General features: G+C 39.2%; 1 non-coding gene across 1 annotated transcript; it reads right to left on the reverse strand.

Annotated features, from left to right (window-relative positions):
- Positions 1-323: 323 nt before the first annotated feature.
- Trnae-cuc (transfer RNA glutamic acid (anticodon CUC)) lies at positions 324-395 on the reverse strand. The gene has a single exon. It is a non-coding gene; the product is annotated as a tRNA-Glu (tRNA).
- Positions 396-21,257: the final 20,862 nt, after the last annotated feature.

Genomic DNA, 21,257 nt, shown 5'->3' on the forward strand with positions numbered 1-21,257 from the left:
AATTAATTAATCTCTTAGTTATACGTCAACACAGTGGTGCCATTGATACAGTTCTCCATAATTTTATGCTGGAGTACTTCTTCGACGGACCTCCAAACGTCCCCCTTCTCCCTCACTAGCCTTACCGAGACAAGCGATCACAAAAAATGAAATCTGTTTTTAGTAAGAAACCTGATCACCTAGCATAACCGATCGCAATTATATAACGCGAGATGCCAATGACTAAAGTTATCTACTGAAAAAAAATTTATTCATTTTCCAAAATCAGTTATTTTCCCTACTTTGTTTGGTATATCCACTTGCCAGCCCCAAAAAAAAAGGTTTTCCCATACCGGGAATCGAACCCGGGCCTTCCGGGTGAGAGCCGGATATCCTAACCACTAGACAATATGGGATATTGTTTCACATTGTTTCCAACCTAAGAAAAATCGATGACGAATGTTGTTCACCTAGTGGAAGCGGGGGCAAATTGGTCACGCTGAGAAATATGCCTATTCCCTGCGTCCACATACCGCTACAATCACAGTTTTTCTGAAAATATCGTGGCGTAACTTATTGTTGTCCAAGTTGTAGCGAACGGTTTTATTACACAAATTAAAAAAAGGATAAATTTTAAAAAAAAGTTAAAAAATCGATCATTTTTCCAGTGTGAAGGTGAAATAGCCACTCACACATATCATTCTTTATTCTTTTATTAATTCGTTGATTCTTGTTTGAATCGTTAGTGAAATACAGGTCTGACTCAATTATATACAGTCAGTTTAAAAACAAATTCAAGAAGAAAAATATTATTATATATATCAACGTTCATTCGCTATCCAACTCTTGACGAGTAAAGTTCAGTGTCGGTATTGTGCGTTGCCACTTTTGCTATTGTGCTATTGGTACGAGTGAATCGTGTACGAGTGAAGGTCATTGCTGTCCGCTTTCGACCTGACCTTTTGTGAAGTGGAACGAAGGAACAAAGGAAGCAGCGCTCTTGCAGCGAGCCGGATTGCGGCTGTTGAACTGATTCGGCATAACGGGATCGCCATCGCGTGACTGTCGCAAACGGGATTCATCATCACGTGGCTGCGTAAGCTATTCTTGCGCTATTGTGTTGTCTCCGTAGCGCGTAGCCTCCGTCTCTCCCTGATTAGGGCAGTAGAGCGCATTATTGGAACAACTTATATATTTAGGTACACTTATTTATTGTTAATATTATTATTCAATTCATTTGTTCATTGTTTGATATTATTATCATAATTTTTTTTTGCTATTTTTTTTTAAGATTATTGTTAAAATCAATAATAAATTAGAAATAAGACAGAAATTTTTGTAAAATGGAGAATAGTGGAGGATCTCCAGAGATGGAGATCTCCGATAATGAATCTCATACAAGATCTGGGAAAAAACATAAACGAGTCCCTCATAAGGAAGATAATTCTTCTGGGGACGAATCCGCTCATCCTACCAAGCCCCCCTCTAAGAAAATTGCAAGCCTCCCTTCTCAACCCACTGTTACTTCCACTCCCCCTCTCCCATCATCGATTTCACTTCCCCCTTCTGATGCTTCCGATCCAACCCAATCCTCGTCCTCGTCCTCATCCTCATCCTCGTCCTCGTCCTCGTCCTCGTCTTCCCCCTCTGTTGTCTCCGCTCCACGTGTCAGAGTTTATCCAGAAGATGCACCTGGAACTGGCCCTTGGGTTGTTTTCCTCCGGCCAAAACCGAAAGGAAAAAGCCTTAACGTGATTCAGATCATGAAAGATCTGGCCAGATACACTTCTGTATCTGTAATTCGCAGGGTTAGACCGAACAAATTGCGAGTTGTCGTGAATGAACGGAAACATGCAAACGAGATTGTTGCTGATCAACATTTCACTCTCGAATATCGAACATTTAAACCCTCCCATAACGTAGAAATTGAGGGGGTGATAACTGAAACGGGTCTGACGAGCGAACAAATTAAAGCAGAAGGAAAAGGCAAGTTCAAGAAGCTCCCCTCAATGGAAGTGAAAATCTTGGACTGTCGCCAACTCGGGAAACTTTCCCATGATGGGGACCAAACTAAATTTACGCCGTCCGACTCGTTTCGAGTCACCTTTGCTGGTGCCGCCCTCCCTGACTACGTTATGGTGGACAAATTGAGACTACCTGTGCGACTCTTCGTGCCAAAGCCCATGACTTGCAACAAATGCAAGTCAGTTGGTCACACTTCGGATTATTGTGCCAACAAGGAGCGCTGTGCCACTTGCGGAGAGCAACATGAGGGGAAATCCTGCAGTGCGACTGAGCATAAATGTCCATATTGCGGGGGATCCCCACACGAGCTCTCAGTTTGTGAAAATTACAAGAGTCGCTGGGAGAAACAGAAGCGCTCTTTGAAGGAACGCTCGAAACGCACTTTTGCGGATATTTTAAAGGGCGCTTCTCCACTGGCCCAACAACAACAACCAATCAACACACAAAATGTCTTCGCCACGTTGCCCGTTGACGAAATAGAAGCGGACACAGCTAACGGGGGCACACCGTTCATTTTCCAAGGGAATCCCCGGCGCAAAAATGTGACCACTCCCAAAGTTCAAGGACAAGCCCCTCCGGTGATACCCTCTGTTAGCATGCCTAAAAAATCGAGTGCAGCGGACAAGAAAAATCAGGTTCCTCCTGGTTTCCGTGGGAATAATTCACCTTCGAATGGCCCAGCACTCGAGGGGACATCAAAAACCCCAACTGTCCCTGTTATTCCGTCCAGTTCAACTTCCCAATCGGGATTTATAAAGTTGCCTGACCTTTTGGACCAAATCTTCAAGTGTTTTAATGTTTCCGACTCCATCAGAACCCTTGTCATCTCAATGCTTCCAGTATTAAAGACAATTTTGCAACAATTGATGCAAACATGGCCCCTCCTTGCAATGATTATCTCTCTTGATGTCTAATTCAAATAGAGAGGTCGGAGTTATCACTGTTTTACAGTGGAATTGTCGTAGTCTTATCCCTAAATTGGATACCTTCAAAATTTCAATTCATAACTACAATTGTGATGTTTTTGCTCTGTCCGAAGCTTGGCTTTCTTCGCGAGATGATATCTCTTTCCACGATTTACGATTATACGCTTGGACCGTGATGATAGATACGGAGGGGTGCTTTTGGGGATCAATAAGTGCCACTCATTTTTTAGAATTGACCTTCCACCTATTGGAGGGATCGAAGCTGTTGCTTGTCATGCAAACATCAGAGGCAAAGACCTCTGTATTGTCAGCTTGTATTGGCCTCCGAGAGCTGCGGTTAGCCGCAAACAACTTGATGACATGTGCTCACTCCTTCCTGAGCCACGATTGATCTTGGGAGACTTCAACTCTAACGGAACTGCCTGGGGGGAACAGTACGACGACAATCGTTCATTGTTGATATATGACCTATGTAACAGCTTCAATATGACCGTTTTGAATACTGGGGAAACAACACGTGTACCTAAAACTCCTGCTAACCCAAGTGCTCTTGACCTCTCGCTTTGCTCGAATTCACTATCGTTAGATTGCAAGTGGAATGTAATCCAGGATCCCAACGGTAGTGACCACTTGCCAATCAAAATTTCTATCACCAATGGGTTGAATTCTTCTGAATCAATAAACATTGCATACGACCTCACAAGACACATTGACTGGAAAAAATATGCGGACGCGATTGCTCTAGTCATCAATTCCAGAGATGGTTTACCTCCATTGGAGGAGTATAACTTCCTTTCTCGTTTGATCTATGACAGCGCGGTTCGCGCTCAAACGAAACCCATCCCAGGTACCACTATTCGTCGAAGGCCTCCCAATCTATGGTGGGATAGCCAATGTTCCAAGCTTTATGTAGAAAAATCGAATGCATTTAAAGCTTTTCGGAAACGTGGAACCCCTGAAAATTTTCAAACGTATTTAGCCCTTGAAGATCAATTTAAAAACTTAATCAAAGGGAAAAAACGTGCTTATTGGCGAAATTTCGTGGGAGGTTTGTCACGAGAAACGTCAATGAAGAAATATGGAAAGTGGCTCGAAACATGAGAAATCGCTCTTCAACGAATGAAAGCGAAGAATATTCACGTCGATGGATTTTTAATTTTGCACGGAAGGTTTGTCCTGATTCCGCTCCTGTGCAAAAAATTGTTCGAGATATACCTCAAGGTAGGTGCGATCTTGATTCCGAGTTTTCGATGGTAGAATTCTCTCTTGCTCTGCTCTCGAGTAACAATTCTGCTCCGGGATCGGATAGAATTAAGTTCAACTTGCTGAAAAACCTCCCTGATGTGGCGAAACATCGCTTGTTAAATTTATTCAATTGGTTTCTGGAGCATAATATTGTTCCAGATGATTGGAGACAAGTACGAGTTATAGCTATTCAAAAACCCGGAAAACCCGCGTCCGACTTCAATTCGTACCGCCCAATAGCAATGCTGTCTTGTATACGGAAATTGTTGGAGAAAATGATCTTGTTTCACCTTGATCGATGGGTTGAAACGAATGGCCTACTCTCAGATACACAATATGGGTTCCGCAGGGGCAAGGGGACGAATGATTTTCTTGCGTTGCTTTCTTCAGAAATTCAAATGGCTTACGCCGAAAAAAAAACAAATGGCTTCAGTATTCTTGGACATAAAGGGGACAAATTACACTCTCGGGGTCTGCCGCCTCTATTGAATAATATGTTATATAACTTGCTTTGTGAGAAACAGTTGAACTTTTCTCACGGATATTCGGCAGTAAGTCGGGTCTCTTACATGGGCCTCCCCCAGGGCTCAAGTTTAAGCCCCCTTTTGTACAACTTCTATGTAAGCGACATCGACAATTGCCTTACACAAAATTGCAGCCTAAGACAACTTGCAGATGATGGAGTGGTGTCTGTCGTAGGACCAAACGAATCTGACCTGCAAGGACCCTTACAAGATACTTTGAACAATTTTTCAACCTGGGCCATTGGGCTAGGGATCGAATTCTCCACGGAGAAAACAGAGATGGTGGTTTTTTCTAGGAAGCATAGACCAGCAAAACCAAAGCTTCAACTTTTGGGTAAACCGATCACTCATGCTATGTCATTCAAATATCTTGGGGTTTGGTTCGACTCCAAATGTACTTGGGGGGCCCATATTAGGTATCTGAGTAAAAAATGCCAACAAAGAATAAACTTTCTCCGTACAATTACCGGCACCTGGTGGGGAGCCCACCCAGAAGATCTTATAATGTTGTATCGAACAACTATTCTCTCAGTGATGGAGTATGGCAGTTTCTGTTTTCAATCAGCTGCCAAAACACACCTCATTAAACTCGAGCGAATTCAGTATCTTTGTCTCCGTATCGCGTTGGTATGTATGCCCTCAACGCATACCATGAGTCTCGAGGTTTTGGCAGGCCTACTCCCACTAAAAGATCGCTTCAATTTATTATCTCTTCGGTTCTTCATCCGGTGTAAGGTCATGAACCCATTGCTGATCGGAAATTTTGAGCAGCTGATCGAGCTAAATTTTCACTCCGGATTCATGAGTTCATATCATGAATTCATCTCCATGCAGGTTGATCCTTCTTCGTATATTCCCAACCGTGTTTGTTTCCCTGACTACATCAATTCCTCTGTGCATTTTGATCTCTCCATGAAGCAAGATATCCATGGATATTCAGATTACCAACGATCGAGGATCGCTCCAACGATCTTCGATGAAAAGTATGGGGGTATCAATTGTGATAATATGTACTTTACTGATGGGTCCACTATAAACGAGTCCACAGGATTTGGAGTGTTCAACGAATTTTTTAGCACCTCCCACAGTCTTCAGAATCCTTGCTCAGTGTATATTGCTGAATTGGCAGCAATTCATTGGGCGCTGGACAGCGTCGCCTCACGACCTGTTGAACACTATTACATTGTAACGGATAGTCTTAGCTCTGTCGAAGCTATCCGTTCAGTGAGGCCGGAAAAGCACTCGCCGTACTTCCTTGAGAGAATACGAGAAATTTTGAGTGCTTTATCCAGACGCTGTTATGTCATTACCTTTATCTGGGTCCCTTCACATTGCTCCATTCCGGGTAATGAGAGGGCTGACTCATTAGCAAAGGTAGGTGCAATTGAAGGCGATATTTATCAGCGTCAAATCGCCTTCAATGAATTTTATTCTTTAGTCCGCAAAAATACCATCGCTAACTGGCAACGAAAGTGGAATGAAGCTGAATTGGGCCGGTGGTTTCACTCGATTATCCCTAAGGTTAGCCTCAAACCGTGGTTCAAAAGTCTGGACTTGAGTCGGGACTTTATTCGCACCTTCTCCCGACTCATGTCCAATCACTGTTCGTTAGATGCACTACTCTTCCGTTTCAATCTTGCCAGCAGCAATCTCTGCGTTTGTGGCCGAGGTTACCACGACATCGAGCACATTGTTTGGTCGTGCGAGATGTATCTGGTCGCCAGATCGAATTTAAAAAACTCCCTTCGGGCCCGAGGAAGACAGCCCAATGTGCCGGTGAGAGATGTGTTGGCTCGGTTAGACCTTGATTACATGTCCCATATATATGTTTTCCTTAAAGCTATAGATCTTCGTGTGTGATTGTCCCTACATCCTTATACCCTCCTTTCCTTCCTTTGCGGGTAATTCGTCCCCTTGCTATAAATAGTAGAATAAGTTGAAATGTAAATACACTATAGATATACGAATAGATTTATAAATTGAGTGTTCATCAACATTGTTACAATTTCCTTATATCCCATCCTTCTCCTAAAAATATGTCACCCTCCTAAACTCGAGTACACCGCGAGTAATCGGTTTTCCACCTTACTAACCATAGATGTAAGAAAATAGTTTTAAAATTATATTAAAGAATTCGGCTCCTTTAAACTTAAGTAACTGAGCCTGTAAAAATAAACGAATTAATAAAAAAAAAAAAAATTTCAACGTTGAGATGAAATTAAATTGGCTATTGTAAGTGGATTAAAGTGGATTAAAAATTGTGGTTTTTAAAGATTTTGATGGAGTTCCCACCAGAAATTGTTTATAACGATATTGCAACGAAATTACCACTAGAATTAAAGACCGGTCAAAATGACTGGTTATACCATTTGTTGACAAGATTTTATTGATTTTTTTCCCTGACACCCAGACGAACACTCAATTTATTCTGATTTTTCTGAAATGATCCTGATTTTTCCTGATTTTTATACTCTTTACATTATTCGTAATAAATAAATTGGTTTCCATGCCAAAGTTTTTTTTTCAGGATAGTTCTCCGGTTCACACTTGTATATATCATACATTAAGCTAAATTCTCTAGACGCAAATCTGTACTTAACTTTTTTTTATCTCTACCCTCAATTGTTTCGTTCTTCTTTCTTTGTTTTTAAGAGGCTTTAAACTTTGCAGTTCATTCGCCTCTAACTATTGTTTCGTGGTTTTCGAAAATAACTCAAGAGAAAATTTTTGAATCCTCAGTCGATCTAAAAAGATTTTATATATAATTTGTTCATCTGATTCACAGTAGAATCAATTTTAATGATGGGACTATTGTAAATATATTCATAACAGTGCTAAATATCATAAAAATTAGGAAACATTCAACAAGTCTTCCACTGCTGCTATGCTTTCCTCATTTGTCGAGTAAAGATTCATTCCAAAGCATGGATGATGAATTCAATGAAAATTTGAATATTGCAACTGCAACTCTGCACTGTAGTGATGCTGTAGGTTTTTCGGAAAAAAAATATAAACGATCAAGAAGTCAGGTGAAACACTAGCATTTCCGCTTATGCGAGAATTTATACCAGGCTATTAATTCTTTTACAGGGTGGGCCATTTAAAGTGGAAGGATTTGTTTTTGCAATAGCAAAGTAAAGAAGTGGAATTTAAAAATTTTTTTTTTTTGAAATTCATTTATTTTGCTCCAAGGAGATTTGTTCTAACTACTTTTTGATTATGATATCTCGTAAATGACCGCCTCTGGCCTTGACCGCAAAATGTGCCCTTTTTTCGACATTTTCCATCACTTTGCCCAATGTTTTGGCCGATATGGCAGCAATTTCCTGTCGGATATTGTCTTTCAGCGCAGCCAGGGTCCTTGGTTTACCAGTGTATACCTTGGATTTTAAATATCCCCATAAAAAGTCAGGAGGCGTCAAATCAGGTGATCTCGGTGGCCAGTCATAATCGCCGTTTTTCGATATTAATCTTCCGGGGAACATTTCGCGCAATAATTTGGTCGTGGCAGCCGCTGTATGGCATGTAGCGCCGTCCTGTTGGAACCAGTAATTGTCCAATTCATTTTCACGAACAAATGGCAATAAAAAGATGCCTAACTCTTGCGAACGATGGCGACCTGATGTCGATGGAGTCTCTGCAACACTGGCTCGAACGGCATCAATATTCTCGTCGAAACGTCTTGGTCGTTGTCTGGACAGATGACTGGCATTACCAACACTACCAGACGATATAAATTTGGCATATAATCGACATATAGTGTCGTCTCCAGGCGATGTTTTAACTTTATTTTTATTTTTCCACGCACGTTTAGTTAACACAATTGAGAAGTTATTTTGAATGTACAGCTGAACAATTTCAGCGCGTTGTTTAGGTGTGTATTGTTCCATGGTTAAAATTGTACTGAAATGACGCTTCCAACGCGGTATGACATTTGTTAATCTGACATCTCTGTCAAAAGTTATGGGGTTGCCAGATGCTTCCACTTTAAATGGCCCACCCTGTACATATCTGGTCTTCGCCCGAAGGGAGAAATATTCTGTTTCTGGTGAGATTTGGATTGGATTCTGTCTTATGAGCTACTATCAAGCAACCTGTTTCTCATATGCATGGCTTGCAGCAGTCTCCGACGAGGAAGCAAACATGTTCTAGGAGGATAGAATATTTAAGCTGTGTGAAAGATGGTGAAAGATTGTGAAACAGAACTATGAATATAAAATTGAAATATAATGCTTTGATTGAAAATGATATTTTTGTTTTCCCAAAAATCAACAATAACTTTTTGGACAGCCCAATATGAGCTATCCTGATTTATCCTGATGTTTATTTTCATTCTCCCCAATTTTTAAAAATTATAGTTGGCAACCCTGCTTGCGTTCATTAAATGAGTTATTCATCATCAAAGACAAAGGGGTAAATTTCTATTGAAACAGAAACAGAATCTTTGTTTAAAAAGGTCCTACAAGAATGTACTAGAAATAAAATGAAAGCTTTTGATAAGGTTAATTGGTTTTGATATTGAAAATGGAAATGACTGATTTTGTAGAAATAAGTACAAAATGTAGAGCGATTGCGAGAGCTTTAATTTGGTTGATAGAAACAATCAAGTTTATAATGAATTTTTGGTATAACATTTATAAAAACACCTTCAAAACATTTCACAGCTTCATGTTTATCTATCAATCAGTGCATACATCTTTCCAATCTAATGAGAAATGTTCGAGTTATAAGCATTCGAAATCTTCCATTTTTCTCTGGATATTCTGTGTTTAGGTTTTCATTTTATCCCCTATATATTTCGGTTAGACGTAGTCCCACGTCGAAAGTAATCTACGAAGAACAGGTTCGATGTAAATTTACTTCTGCAGAAAATTAGGTTATCATTGTTATCAAGTAATTTTTTGGGTATTTTTCGTAAGTGTTTAACCATTACTTTTATTGTAGTTTATCGAATCAGCGGAGAGTTTACTCATTTTACTCCAGAAATATTGATGAAAAAAAAGAGTGGGTTATATCTATGATATAGCCGCAAGGTTGACGTGAGACTACCTTAGCTTAACAATCATTTGTTTGTATTGATTAAATTAATTGAATGAAACAATTTCCGAATTCAATTGAATTCAATATACAGGGTTTTCCAACTTTATATTCCGAAAGTAAATTGGAATAAAACACACTTAGAATTCGAATTTCGATGAAACTTTTATTTCAAATTAAAGTTTGGTTTATGCCATTATGTGTGAAATACAACATCATTCAAATGTCCACCTAGGGCTTCCTCGCACACCTTGATCCGGAACAGGTAATTTTCGATGACTTTTCGGCACATATGGGGCGGTATCTCGGTCATAACTTCACGAATGTTGTCTTTCAAATGTTCAAGAGTTTGCGGAGAGTTGGCATAGACACGGTCTTTCGCATAACCCCACAAAAAAAGTCTAGCGGGTTCAAATCGCATGATCTGGACGGCCAATTGGCATCACCAAAACGCGAAATTATGCGTCCCTCAAATTTCGTTCGCAATATGGCCATGTTCGGTCGTGTTTTGTGGTACGTGGCGCCGTCCTACTGAAACCACATGTCATCCGTATCCATATCTTCAATTTGTGGCAAAAAAAAATCGGTTAACATGCGGCCATAGCGCTCACCATTCACAGTTACCGTCTCGCCGTCCTCATTTTCAAAGAAATACGGCCCGATGACTCCACCAGACCATAATGCGCACCAAACAGTGACTTTTGGTGGATGCAATGGCCTCTCAACAATCATGTGTGGATTTTATGAGCCCCATATACGGAAATTTTGGGTGTTCACATAGCCACCGAGCTCGAAATGTGCCTCATCGCTGAAGAAAAATCGATGCGAAAATTCAGCATTTTGCTGCTGTTGTTCGTTCACCCAATCGACGTATGCCCGACGCATTCCATGGTCACCACGCTCTAATTTTTGTACCAGTTGGACTTTATATGGATGTAGGTGCAAGTCCAAATGCAAAATTCGCCACAATGATGTGTTTGACAAGCCCAATTGCTGAGCACGCCGTGGAATCGAAACATTCGGGTCATCCTCCACACTGGCAGCAACAGCAGCAATATTTTCGGCCTAACGCACATTACGATGATGCACAGGTTTCACAATATCCGCTACGGATCCAGTTTGTTCGAATTCACGCACTACATTAGCGATTGTGTGCTCTGTAGGCCGTCCATGACGACCAAAATCCGTCCGTAATGCTCGAAAAACATTTGCCGGTTTTTCATCATTTTTATAGTATAATTTAACAAAATAAACACGTTGTGCAATGCTAAAACGATCCATATTGTAAAATGGCAGACATTCAACTAACGATATGACGCTATGGTTGACAGCTATGTCAAACGGTTGTCAGCGCAGGGCTGTATACTTTCGGAAGCCCGAAATGGAAAACCCTGTAGTAGTAAAAAGATATAATGCCATGTAAGATCAATTCATGCATTGTGATAGATTATGTTTTTCGTTACAAGTAAATTTAATGACAGTCCTTTTACGTTTGGTATGATGCATAAGGCAAAATATGTGAACGGAAGAATAATCAAACGTCATCTAACCAGACATCTTGGTTTGGAGTCTGTGTTAAGCAAACACATTTCAGTCGGAACAAAAATGCCCCCGACTTGCATGTATTTGCAATGCCGATTTTCCCAGACACCTTAGTATTAGGTGAAAACATTTCAGCCGGAACAAAAATACCCCCAACCTGCATTAATTTGCAATGCCAATTTCCTCAAATACCATGGTTCTGAAGTCTGTGTTGGGGAAACACATTTCAGTCGGAACAAAAATGCCCTCGACTTACATGTATTTGCAATGCAGATTTCTTCAACGCTGCTTGGTTTTGAAGTCTGTGTTAGGGAACAAATTTCGGTGAGAACAAAAGTACCTATACTTTCATCTATTTGCAATGCCGTTTTACCCAAGGCTGCTTGGTTTTGATGGCTGTGCTGGGGAATCCGTAAATCGGGCCAATCAAAACGAGGCAGTTAGGGCGTTTGGATAATGTTTAACATTTTACAGTTATTCAATTGTTTATCTGATGAAAAACAACATTTTATTAATTGCGATAGAAGCGTAGAAATCTATCAATAATCTATCAATTGATGCAAACATCTTTCCGATCCAGTAAGAAATGTTCGAGTTATAAGCATTCGTAATCTTTCATTTTTTCCTGCATGTTCAGTGTTTAGGTTTTCATTTCACCCCCCATATACTCCGGTTAGACGTAGTCCCACGCTAAAATTAAGCAAGTAGGATAAAACGAACACTCCACTGAAGTAAAAGACGAGCATGTTGTTCTAAAAACAATTTGACTATCTCCTCCTTATTGCTATTAACGGATGTACACTAACTACGAACCCGGGTTGCTAGTGCAACCGGGGTCATGAACGAACCAGTTAATGGAAGAACCTGTAAAAGCTTTCAAGGGAAGGTCCTCCCCGAACACAGTAGCGTTGAATTTCAACATTCCAAGATCAACACTCATAAGGCACATCAAAAATTCCAATTTTTCACCACAGCAACAACCCTCTAGTGCGACATCTCCTTGACCTAGAGAGGAGATTCTATGGGAAGTCCATGACGAAAGTAAGAAAAAATGCTTTCGAACTGGTGGAAAAAACTGCTTCAGTCAGTTTTTCGCTCAATAAACCAACTCAAATGACTGGAAAATGACCGGCTTTGCGATTTTTAGAACGTAATCCGAATCTGTCATTCCAGGTGCCATAAGCTATTTTAGACATGAAAAAAGATGAAAAATCTCTGGCCCTTCTAGGTGATTTGAGTCAAGCCATTTTGTTCAAAATTTTCATAGCTTATTTGAAGACCTCCAAAACCTGTTGAGTACATCAACAAGAATTTTAAAATATAACTTTGCATTAGTGGTCATCTTCCCCACCACAGGTGTCCATCTTTCCCGTCAAGTGTGCGTCTTTCCCAACTCTTTCTTGTGTTTTCAAAGATTTTGCAAATTTTCTGCCTCAAAAACCAATTTTTTATTATTAAAAGAGACTTGGACTATCTGTTCGTGGTAAGATTGCAATATATTTTTTTGTGAAATTCTACTTTCACTTAAGGTGTCCGTCTTTATCGCCCTTCTCCTATATAATGGCTAGAGAAAGAAGACAGAAGCAGGGAAATTTGAAATCTTTTTTTTTCCACAGGTACCATCTACGAAAGAATCTGTTAGCGAAAAAAAAACCTCTGATACAATGTTCAAAATCCTCTCCCTCTCATTGCTCGAAATAAGCCCACAAAACGCGTCTGCTGAGACAGCGGGTAACTCCCCCACTAATAGGGACTAAAAGTGAAAGTTCCTTGAAGTACCCAATATGATAAGGATTGGATTCATTCCGGCTCACGGGCTGTTTGAATTGGTTCATTTGCATATACCGCGGGACGGTGGCTGAAAGGCGAGATCATTTTTGTGAATTTTCGCAAGTCAGTTGAGGCAAGATAAACTTTTTTCCCAATTGTAACCGAAGCATCGCCCGTCGTCTTGGTACATAATGAGCGCACTTCAGCAGCAGACTCCCGCGCGCCTGGTATATAATAATGAGTCGCCTCCACGTGGCCTCATTTTCATTTTCATTACGCGGCTGCCTTCCCATGAAGATGAGGAAAACAATCTCTCTCCTCGCTTTTCGTGTCTACCCGGTGCGTAAATTCTAGGACTTTCACGATTTTCTAGGTCAAGTTTAATCTTTGCGTTTCTTCATTAGCGGAAATGAGGTTATTGTCCCCGCGGTGTCTCGTTGTCTGTGGGTGCGGCGTTTGTTTTCGCTCATTTAAACGCCGGTGCCGATGTTCGTGTTTTATTTAAGTGAATTTGTTGTGTTTTGAGAAAATTGGTGTTGTGGTTGAGAATCTTACAACATTTTAGAGTAAATCCTTTTTAATCGAATTTCATATTTGTGAAGTTCATGTGAAGTATGTTCATGCGATTTGGAAAATAGTTCAACGATTCATCCACAACAAAAAATGTGTTTTGACTCATCCGGTTGATTTATTCCAGGCGCTGATCAAAAGATTTTTCGGTACACGAAACGTTGATTAGCAAACTATCTAACTATTTGACCAAAAACATTAATTAAATCGCATATCCATCTGCGACTCGGTCTATAAACACAACGAAAATTCCGCAAGCACCGCAATGGATGAAACCTACGATGATAGAGGAATTACCGTTTTGTCATATATTCCGAACACTTAAGCCTCGGAGCCATGAAACAGTGTCTCATTACTCCAACTGGTACTCTTTCGCGAAATCAATTTGATTTTTGGATACAATGGAGCCTTCTGTTACATTTGGCTACAATAAAATTAATTTACAAATACATATTCATGGTGAAAAACTAAAAATATGTTTAATCACTTTTGTCTCAAATTCCGAACACCATTTTTGTCACTAACTCATATTCCGAACACTTTTGTCTCAAATTCCGAGCAGCAAAAATGCAATTTAAAAAAAAATCATGGCTTTTAAACTTCTGCATCGATTTATATCATCGATATATCAAATTAAAGTCAGTTAGCTACAATTTTTTTGGAAAAATGTTATGTTCGCAAAAAAAGGATTTTGCCATAGTAATATTGATTGTATTTGTTTCGTATAGTTTACATGGTTTCGGGACCAAGGGCGCTATATCGATATCGATACCTGTAAATGATGTTAAAATGAATTCTATAATCCAAAGAATGTCAGGATTTTAAATATTATTTTTTTTCATAACATTAAAGTTCAGTAAATTCACATTTAAAAATAAAGTGTTCGCAATTTGAATCATGCGTAGAAACTTGATTCATATTCCGAACACTAATTTCAATGAAGATTTCTGCATAAAACATCATTTTATTTCATCCTAAAATCCTACCTAAAATATCATTTTTTTTTACCAATTTATTGTAGGTTCATACATTCTCTAGCACTTAACATGAAAACAACAAACAAAATAGTTTAAAAAAAATAGAGAAACTGAAAAATGAACGATGCTCGTTTTTTACGATATTTGCCAACGCCAATGCCATGCCAATAATGTCGTCTCCTTTTATTCTTGAACCGTATGTACCTAACGTAAAAAATCTTTGATAAAATTTGACAGGTAGGGGGAATCGGTTGCATGAACAAAGCAAGCATTTGATTGTGAGTAAATGTATGTTTATCGATCGTGGTTTTAAGGGTTTTTTCCGCTGACAAAATAAACTTTTCGTGTATTGTGCAGTAAAGTTTTGTTCGCCTACAGAAGTGAAACCATTTGATGCAGCGAAATTGTAAATTCGATAACAATAAATTAAATTAATTGCATTTTAATTTTCGCATGTTGTGTAGGGTAATATGGACACGTTTCTGTGGGGTGAATTGGTCATGCAGGTTTAAAACTTTTCATTGTTCTAATTGATTCCAGATACCGTGGAATTACAAAAAAAAAAGATGGATAGACCACGTTGGAAGAAGGAGAAGTTTGGAAGAGCAACACAGGCCATCAAGGACTGATTTTCTTTGTACAAAGCATCGAAAGTTTTGGAGAATGCTCGAACAACAGAGAAAAGACTCATACAGAATTCATAATGGTCTCAATGCAATTTTTCTTGTCAGGCTTCTGTCCAAGACGTGTCGATATCAGAACACTGTTACTGATTGTAATATTATCCCAAAATACTTACTTACAGTATTGGTTTGGAAATATTAGGCGATTTACTTAGGGGGTCCAAATTGCTCCCACTTACTCTAACTTATTTGTAAATATTTTTTTTTCGATTGCTTATTACTCGACCATTTCTTGATTGATCGCGTAGATCAATTGATTGGGCATATTTCTACGCATCTCTCATATTGAAGAAAATTATACATTTTCTAAACAAACTATTGAATAATTGTAAAATAACAAGCACTATCCGAGCGCGCTAAATCTCACGTTTTGATCGTTAGAGTCATACTATCCAAGGGAAGAAAAGATAAAGAAACGACTTGATAAAAATTGGTCTACAATGAATGAATGAATGCTCTAGAATGCATTTTCAGAACATGCATCAAGAAAACTGTACAATATTGAGCCAAAGCACGTGCGGAACGTGCCCATTGATTTTAACTTTATCCTCGGTCCAGCTAAAAAAACGACTTTGAAATCAATAATAATATTTCAAAGTTAAGGTAAACATTAATTGGCTATTATATGTACTTAGAAAAAAAATCGTGATTTTCATAGATTTCAATTGAAGGTTCGCCAGGACTTGTCTAAAAAAATATTACAGCGAAATAAAGAAAGATAGAATTTGGATGTCAAAGAACAAGCAGGTTTAATTTTAATGATATAAACAATCATGTTGATTTTGAATTTTTGGGGTAAAATGAGTAATAACACTTTTCAAACCACTAACTTCTAAGTTTTTCACTTCCAAAATGTTATCAAAATACACTAATTTGAATGTTTCACAACTTTATCCTGTAATAAACTTTCTCATCTTCCAAATGGAAGCAACAGAATTGTCATACGTTTTTGAAGAAGAGCCAGTTTAACCCGACAGAGCTCGAAACAAAAAAAAAAGAAGACCAACAACTCTGTAAATAATTTTTTTTTTTTGATAATCGAATCCGCCCAGTATTGTGAATGCTCTGTTCTCACTGTTCTGTGTTTTCAAAATTACTTATATACAGTGATAGGCATGAAAAAAAACCCGCCTTGGATGTTTAGAAACTTTTCTCAATTTCTGGACATTTTTTATCAACAACTACTACTGTAGTTCAAAGCTTTATGTAGAAAAATCGAATGCATTTCAAGCTTTTCGGAAACGAGGAACCATTGACAATTTTCAAACGTATTTAGACCTTGAAAATCAATTTAAAAACTTGATCAAAGGTAAAAAACGTGCTTATTGGCGAAATTTCGTGGGAGGTTTGTCACGAGAAACGTCAATGAAAAAATTATGGAAAGTGGCTCGAAACATGAGAAATCGCTCTTCATCGAATGAAAGCGAGGAACATTCACATCGATGGATTTTTAATTTTGCGCGAAAGGTTTGTCCCGATTTCGCTCCCGTGCAAAGAATTGTTCGAGATATACCACAAGATAGGTGCGATCTTGATTCCGAGTTTTCGATGGTAGAATTCTCTCTTGCTCTCCTTTCTTGTAACAATTCGGCTCCAGGATCGGATAGAATTAAGTTCAACTTGTTGAAAAACCTCCCCGATGTGGCCAAACATCGCTTGTTGAATTTATTCAATAAGTTTCTGGAGCATAATGTTGTTCCGGATGATTGGAGACAAGTACGAGTTATAGCTATTCAAAAACCCGGAAAACCCGCGTCCGACTCCAATTTGTACCGCCCAATAGCAATGCTGTCTTGTATACGGAAATTGTTGGAGAAAATGATCTTGTTTCGCCTTGATCGATGGGTTGAAACGAATGGCCTACTCTCAGATACACAATATGGGTTCCGCAGGGGCAAGAGGACGAATGATTGTCTTGCGTTGCTTTCTTCAGAAATTCAAATGTCTTACGCCGAAAAAAAACAAATGGCTTCAGTATTCTTGGACATAAAGGGGGCCTTTGATTCTGTGTCAATAGAGGTTTTGTCAGACAAATTACACTCTCGGGGTCTACCGCCTCTATTGAATAATATGTTATATAACTTGCTTTGTGAGAAACAGTTGAACTTTGCTCACGGAGATTCGGCAGTAAGTCGGGTCTCTTACATGGGCCTCCCCCAGGGCTCATGTTTAAGCCCCCTTTTGTACAACTTCTACGTAAGCGACATTGACAATTGCCTTACACAAAATTGCAGCCTAAGACAACTTGCAGATGATGGAGTGGTGTCTGTCGTAGGATCAAACGAATCCGACCTGCAAGAACCCTTACAAGATACGTTGAACAATTTTTAAACCTGGGCCATTGGGCTAGAGATCGAATTCTCCACGGAGAAAACAGAGATGGTGGTTTTTTCTAGGAAGCATAGACCAGCAAAACCAAAGCTTCAACTTTTGGGTAAACCGATCACTCATGCTATGTCATTCAAGTATCTTGGGGTCTGGTTCGACTCCAAATGTACTTGGGGGGCCCATATTAGGTATCTGAGTATAAAATGCCAACAAAGAATAGACTTTCTCCGTACAATTACCGGCACCTGGTGGGGAGCCCATCCCGAAGATCTTATTATGTTGTATCGAACAACTATTCTCTCAGTGATGGAGTATGGCAGTTTCTGTTTTCAATCAGCTGCCAAAACACACCTCATTAAACTCGAGCGAATTCAGTATCTTTGTCTCCGTATTGCGTTGGGATGTATGCCCTCAACGCATACCATGAGTCTCGAGGTTTTGGCAGGCCTACTCCCACTAAAAGATCGCTTCAATTTATTATCTCTTCGGTTCTTCATCCGGTGTAAGGTCATGAACCCATTGGTGATCGGAAATTTTGAGCAGCTGATCGAGCTAAATTTTCACTCCGGATTCATGAGTTCATATCATGAATTCATCTCCATGCAGGTTGATCCTTCTTCGTATATTCCCAACCGTGTTTGTTTCCCTGACTACATCAATTCCTCTGTGCATTTTGATCTGTCCATGCAGCAGGATATCCATGGATATTCAGATTATCAACGATCGAGGATCGTTCCAACGATCTTCGTTTCAAAGTATGGGGGTATCAATTGTGATAATATGTACTTTACTGATGGGTCCTCTATGAATGAGTCCACAGGATTTGGAGTGTTCAACGAATTTTTTAGCACCTCCCACAGTCTTCAGAATCCTTGCTCAGTGTATACTGCTGAATTGGCAGCAATACATTGGGCGCTGGACAGCGTCGCCTCACGACCTGTTGAACACTATTACATTGTAACGGATAGTCTTAGCTCTGTCGAAGCTATCCGTTCAGTGAGGCCGGAAAAGCACTCGCCGTACTTTCTTGAGAGAATACGAGAAATTTTGAGTGCTTTATCCAAACGCTGTTATGTCATTACCTTTGTCTGGGTCCCTTCTCATTGCTCAATTCCGGGTAATGAGAGGGCTGACTCATTAGCAAAGGTAGGTGCGATTGAAGGCGATATTTATCAGCGTCAAATCGCCTTCAATGAATTTTATTCTTTAGTCCGCAAAAATACCATCGCTAACTGGCAACGCAAATGGAACGAAGATGAATTGGGCCGGTGGTTTCACTCGATTATCCCTAAGGTTAGCCTCAAACCGTGGTTCAAAAGTCTGGACTTGAGTCGGAACTTTATTCGCACCTTCTCCCGACTCATGTCCAATCACTGTTCGTTAGATGCGCTTCTCTTTCGTTTCATGGTCACATGGTAACCATGGCCACAAACGCAGAGATTGCTGTCGGCAAGCTTGAAACGAAAAAGCAGCGCATCTAAAGAACAGTGATTGGACATGAGTCGGGAGAAGGTCCGAATAAAGTCCCGACTCAAGTCCAGACTTGTTAACACCCTGCAACTCACAACTGAATGGAACAAACGAAAAACAGCAATAGATTTTTTTTAGTGTGAACCCCAACCTGATATAAATTTACTCAAAACATCCCTCGTTTCTTCATGTCATAACAGCTAGAGCTGTGCGGTATTGTTAGTAATTAGGGTAAATGATCTTGGTTTGTCCAGTCGAAAATATGATCATGGTTTGCCCACTTTTTTGAATGCTCTAATTCAGCGCTCCTGTGTCAAATAAGGCCTTCGAATGTTTCGAAACATATAAATGAAATTGCCTTTTACATGATTTATAGTAGTTTGATAGTATATTTTTACGAAATCACATGTTCTATTTGTACAAATCACACCTTCTATTTGTGTCAATGCGCCCCTCATTCGAGCTAACTTTTAATCGATCACCAGATGATTATTTGGCACGTATTCAGACCTTTTCTGGATTACAACACTTATAAATATTGTAAACATCATGCTTGCTCACCATTTGTATCGGATTTACATAGCTAAACCATTAAATTAACGCATTTTGTTGAACTCAATTCTGATCATGAGTTGTCCAATTCAATAATGTTGTTTTGTCCACATGATTTCTATGGCAACCGCTTGGCGCGCTGCAGTTTGTTTATGTTTGTTTATGGTGTGCTTCGCGCATAGCAGAAGTATGGTTTTTCTGTGTTGATTGTGTTGAGGTGAACACTTCTAAAATGCCCAAGAAAAGGCAATATTCTGAAGAAAGCCTAAATTATGAATGAATCAATATGATGACAGTAAACTCAAGCAATGATAAATGCAACATCTAATTGTGAATTCGAATGTTTTCATTCAAAAATGGAGATTTCTAAAACCGGACAAACCATGATCATTTTTTTGGGCAAACCATGATCAGAGGTGGTCAAACCATGATCATAATTCTTCTTTAAGGAAAATCGTTAAAAAACATAAAAATTTGAATAATTTCAACACCTTATGGTAGTATTAGCAACTAGAGACTTGGGGCTTTTCAACAAACCCAAACTCGTATCGATTATGTGTGATTTTCATGAAGAAAAATCGATTTGCATTTACTAGTTGCGTAAAAACACCCCAAATTGGACAAACCAAGATCATTTACCCTTATATTGAAGCGATATAAACAAAGTGTTGTTCATATTGTATTATTTTTGGATTTTGTATTTTCCCAATTTTGAATGAAAGAAAAACAATTTTGTAAAAATGACAATTTCATGAGTCTTTATTATAAACTTGTTGACCCGGCAAATTTCGTCGCGCCCGCAATTGATATTTGTTTTAAATAACTTCGAACACTTACATTCCCCCAGTAATTATTTATCTATATTTATTATTATTTTATATTATAGCGGTATGTAATTTATTTTTTGGCGTATAAACGTGAGCAGACTAAGACGTATCAAACCTGATAATGACTTCCAAATCAGTTGTTCCGTTGAATCATGAGGAACGGACACCAAATCATTTTTATTTATATAGAAACAACATTTTTCATTCCATTCCCATCATATCTAGCTGGATTCAATTCATAATATTTAAACTAAACACTTCATTTCAATGGCACGCAACATAAAAATGGAAAACAAGTATAAAAGCCCTATTTCCAGAAATCATGCAATAAAAAAAGCAAAAAAGTTAAAAACATCAATATTTAGTGTGGCCTCCTGAAGCTTCAATGATCTGTTGAAGACGTTTGGGAATACTTTCGATCAAGTTCTTAAGGTGCTGAGGGTCGATTTCGTTCCACGTTTCCTAGAGAGTCGGAAAAAAAGTGTTCTTATTAGTGACCCAATCTTTCACCACTTTGCTGTCGCGAATGGCCCACAGGTTCTCAGAACTTTGTGGTGGCCATTTAATGGGTATTATTTTGTGTGAACGGAAATAGATATGGTCTTCTTAGCAGTATGCTTCGGGTCATTGTCCTGTTGGCAAACGAAGCTGTTTCGTGGGCCAGTTTTTCGAAGCGATTCCTCCAGGTTGTCCTTGGGGATGTCAATGTAGACATCTGCTGTTATGATTCCATGAATTCGCACCAAATTTCCAACACCATCTCTTCCGTGCTTGACAGTTGCCTGCAAATGACGTTCCTGCA

Source organism: Toxorhynchites rutilus, chromosome 2 (assembly GCF_029784135.1).
Source record: "Toxorhynchites rutilus septentrionalis strain SRP chromosome 2, ASM2978413v1, whole genome shotgun sequence".
NCBI lineage: Eukaryota > Metazoa > Arthropoda > Insecta > Diptera > Culicidae > Toxorhynchites > Toxorhynchites rutilus.